Source organism: Vicia villosa, unplaced genomic scaffold (genome assembly GCF_029867415.1).
Source record: "Vicia villosa cultivar HV-30 ecotype Madison, WI unplaced genomic scaffold, Vvil1.0 ctg.002073F_1_1, whole genome shotgun sequence".
Classification (NCBI taxonomy): domain Eukaryota; kingdom Viridiplantae; phylum Streptophyta; class Magnoliopsida; order Fabales; family Fabaceae; genus Vicia; species Vicia villosa.
In genome coordinates this window covers 87,966-92,599 of record NW_026705828.1, presented here as the reverse complement: position 1 = coordinate 92,599, position 4,634 = coordinate 87,966, and positions in this window count along the sequence as shown.

Here is a 4,634-nt window from a genome sequence, read left to right as displayed (position 1 = left end):
TTCAATGAACATAGAGCCACATGATTATACCCCGGTTTTCTCATTCTCTGATCAAAATTCTTTGCAGCAGAGCTTTTTCTTGCTAGCTTTTGAGTAGTACCAATGATATGCATGCCTGGGTATGAATTATGCCCTAAGTGATGTATGTACATGAATGCAAAGCCTAAGCCAGTTAGAAGCTCAGGGGTAGGACAAATTTGGGGTATGACACATATATGCTCCCTAATCGTTTATTTATGTTACAGAAGTTCTGATGCTTACCCATATCAAATAATAAGAAACAAATTATGAAAAAAGCACAAGAACAAAAAGTATTTGCCGCTTGATCTCAATTCTAAGAAGATCATGTTCTGAAAGTCACTACAACAAGCTCTCCAAGATCAAAGTAGTAAGGTTATTGATTGCTTAGGTTTTGACTGTGATTTCTCAGAAGCTGAAGTTCTGATCAAGCGCTGATAAACAAAACGCTTCTTGCACCAAACACTGACGTAATACTCTGATACATAATATTCTGATAATCATTTCTGTTACGAAGTGTTAAATTTAAGATCTTCTATTAACGGCTGGATCATTAATTCTACAGACAAAATCTCTATATTTGGAAAGGTATTAAATCATATTATTTCAACATTCCAAAAGTAAAAATTGTGTCTCTCAAACGGTTCAAAAGCTTCACTATATATATTGAAGACACTAGTGAAGTTTAAAAACAAGAATTTTCACGCACAAACTATTACGAAGAGCTCTCAAATTATTATTCATTCATTCTTTTATTTTTGTGAATTGTTCTTAAACATTGTGTATACATCACGATTGTGATACAACTTATTAGAAGCACTTTTGTAAACACGTAAGATTAAGTTTTTTAGTTATTATTGTTCCTTGAGAAACCGGGTTGTGGTTTATCTCAAGAAGACATTGACGATTGTCATTGTGAAAGTGGTAATCAACTTTGATTTAGTGTATTAAGTCCTCGTAAGAGAGAGGAAAAATCACCTTGGCGGGTGGACTGGGTATGCCCCCCCGTTTTTGATTTGTAATGATATTACCGGCTCGGCCGTTATGGCCGTAGTCGGGCACACTTATCGGGCAACGTGTCCGTTTTAATTTGCAAGTACTTTATTTTAACGTCTTTGTTTATTGTGCCCGTTTCTTTGAAGTCTGTGTGCATGCGTTTTGACTCCTTGGGCGGCGTGTCGCTGGTTTCCAACGGTTTTGTCCTTTATTGCTTTGTCTGTTTCCCAAGCGTTTCTGTCCCCTTTCTTCTTCTATAAAAGGAGGTCTTATGGGCCTTTCCTTCTTCATTTTTACGCAGGAATGGGTGGTGCTAAGGGAAAAAAGGTTTCTTCAAGCTCATGCTCTCGTGGAGTGAAGGAGGTGACGGAGAAGAAGAAGAAGAAGGCTTCGTCCGGATCTGCTTCCCGTTCTCAGGAGGCCCGCAGTCTGGACGCGCAGGCTCAATCTTCAGGTGTGAGGGTTGTGACCAACGCTGATGGTTCCGAGACTGAGTGGGATGAGGACTGGTATCAATACCTTCACTTGGAAGAGTTTTTACGTCGGGCAGAATGACGTGTTTTTCTTTATATGTGTGTATTTTGTAATGCCCTTCGTGAATGATGAAATAAAGTACTGTTGTTGTTATAATTTTCGCGTGTACATTTATTTTTGCTTAATTAGGATAATTGCTCGATTGTAATGTATTGATCGCTAAGTGTGTGGAACTGTGGTCGATGGCCGGGGACATGTGCCTGGCGAGGATGAGTCTCAGGCCTCGTTGTACTGAGTTCCGAGCCTCATGGCGTGAACGGTCCCCTCGCGAGCGGGGTGTTCTGTCGTCATAGTACTTGTTTACGACGGGTATGCTTGGTATTCGTGCCCCCTCGAAGGACAAGGAGTCCGCTCGATTAAGAGAACGGACTTCTGTCTTTTTGTTTCATCATGAGGTGTTCGGCGTGTACCCGGGCCGCACCTGCGTTTAGCTGTAATATTGCTTGAGCTTTTCAGCATTCCAGGGTCGAGCGAGTTCTTCTCCTTGTAAGTTTTCTTAGTAGTATGCCCCGTTTTCGGTCTTCGCTCGGACACGATATGGGCCTTCCTAGTCTGCGGCCAATTTGCCTTTGCGGGAATCCTTGTGGTTTCTTTTGAGCACTAAGTTGTATATCTCAAATTCCCGTTTGATGACTTTTGCGTCATGTCTTAGGGCAATTTTTTGTTTGAGTTAAGCTTCATGTAGAGCGGCTCCTGTTCGGATTTCTTCGACCAGATCAATCTCTTCTCTAATTGCCTCGAGGTTGCCCTCTGTTTCGAGGGGTTCCTCGATGCGCCTTGTGGGCACATGTACTTCGACGGGGATCACGACCTCTGTCCCGTAAGTAAGTCGAAAGGGAGTCTCCCCGGTGGTGGAATGGGGGTGGTGCGGTAGGCCCAGAGGATGCTGTGTAGCTCCTCGACCCATCCCTTTTTAATTTTGTCCAGTCTCCTTTTGATGCCCCTCAGAATTACTCTGTTAGCGGCCTCGGCTCGCCCGTTCGTCTGGGGGTGTTCGACTGATGCGAAGTGTTTCTTAGTTCCTAACTTCGTGACGAACTCTTGGAAACGCTCGTCGGTGAATTGGGTGCCGTTATCGGTGATGATGGCAAGGGGAACTCTGAATCAGGCGAGGATGTTTCTTTTGTAGAAACATAGTACGTTTAGAGATGTGATTTTAGCCAATGGCTCGGCCTTTATCCATTTTGTGAAGTATTCGACCGCGACTATGAGGTATTTATTCTGATTGCTCCCAGTCACGAACGGGCCGAGGAGGTTCATGCCCCACCACGCGAACGGCCAGGGAGATGACAAAGACTTGAGTTCGTTCGGGGGGCGAGGTGCATGTCCCCAAAGCGTTGGCACTTGTCACATTTCTTTATGTATTCTTTTGCGTCGTGCTTCATGGTGGGCCAATAGTATCCAGCTCGGAGCGCTTTCCTGGCGATGGATCTTCCTCCTAGGTGTTGGGAGTTGATTCCTTCGTGTATCTTTCGGAGTATGTGGGGGACTGTGCCCTCGTCGACGCATTTAAGAAGGGGTATGGAGAACCCACGTCGGTAGAGTTGATTCTCGACCAGGACGTACGAGTAGGCTCTTCTCCTAATCACAGAGGCCTCTTTAGGGTCACTCGGTAGGAGATCGCTTGTTAGGTAGTTGTACACGGGGGTCATCCAGCAAGACGTGTCTCCGACCGCACTGACGAGCATTATCCCGACCGGAGGTTCGGTGCTGGGTCTGGATAATATCTCTTGGATTACGGATTTATTGCCGCCTTTCTTCCTTGTGCTGGCAAATTTTAATAGAACGTCCGCCCGAGAATTATGCTCTCTCGGGATATGCTGTACCTTGGCGCTTTTGAACCGGGCCATCTTTTCACGCACGAGGTTTAGGTACTCGGCGAGATGATCGCTTTTGACTTGGTATTCGCCCGAAATGTGTGAAGCTACCAGTTGGGAATCGGTGAATACCTCGATCTCCTCGGTGAGACGTAGTCCAGCGAGCAGTGCTTCGTATTCCGCTTGGTTGTTAGAGGTCGAGAAAGAGAGTGATAGCGATACTTCTATTAGTGTTCCTTCTCCGTTTTCCAAAATGATGCCTGCTCCGCTTCCGGACGAGCTGGAAGCCCCGTCTACGTACAAGGTCCATTTCCGAGTGCTACATGTCGTTGTGTCAGGGAAAACCATTTCGGCTACGAAGTCCACTAGGACCTGTGCTTTAAGATCTTTCATTCCCTTGTACTTTATGTCGAATTCTGAGAGTTCTAGGGACCAGCGGAGCATCCTTCCAGCCATGTCGGGGCGCCCTAGTAACTGCTTTATGGGTTGTTCAGTTCGTACAATTATGGTGTGTGCCAAGAAGTAGTGCCTCAGTCTCCTGGCCGCTGTGATCAGTGCGAGGGCGACTTTCTCGATCTGTTGGTACCTGATTTCTAGGCCCTGGAGCGCTTTGCTTGTGAAATAAATGGGCCTTTGGCCCTCCGGGGTTTCTCTGATGAGGACAACGTTGACGGCCTCGGTTGCGACGACAAGATAGAGATAGAGGATTTCCCCGCTCTCGTGTCTCGAGAGTACGGGTGGGCGCGAGAGGGCTTGTTTGAGATGGGAAAGGGCGCGTTCGCATTCGTCCGTCCACTTGAAAGTTGTTTCCTTATGAAGGAGTTTGAAAAGCGGGAGGGCGTGCTGGGCTGATTTGGCCACAAATCTGGATAGTGATGTGAGCATGCTGTTTAGGGATTGGATGGATTTCTTGGAGTTTGGCGTTGGGAAATATGAAAAGGCTCTGCATTTGTCCGGGTTTGCCTCAATTCCTCTTTCCGTTAGGTAAAAACTAAGGAATTTGCCTGCTCGGACTCCGAAGGTGCATTTTTCGGGATTAAACCTCATTTTGCACTTCTAGGCTTGTTCGAAGACTTTTTTGAGGTGAGCGGCATGATCGGTCTCCTCTTGGGACTTGACGATCATATCGTCCATATAGACTTCGAGCATATCGCCGATCTCCGCCCGGAACATTTTGTTCATCATTCGTTGGTATGTAGCTCTGGCGTTTTTTAGACCGAAGGGCATTACGTTATAGTAGTAGTTGCCCGACTCGGTCATGAAAGCTGT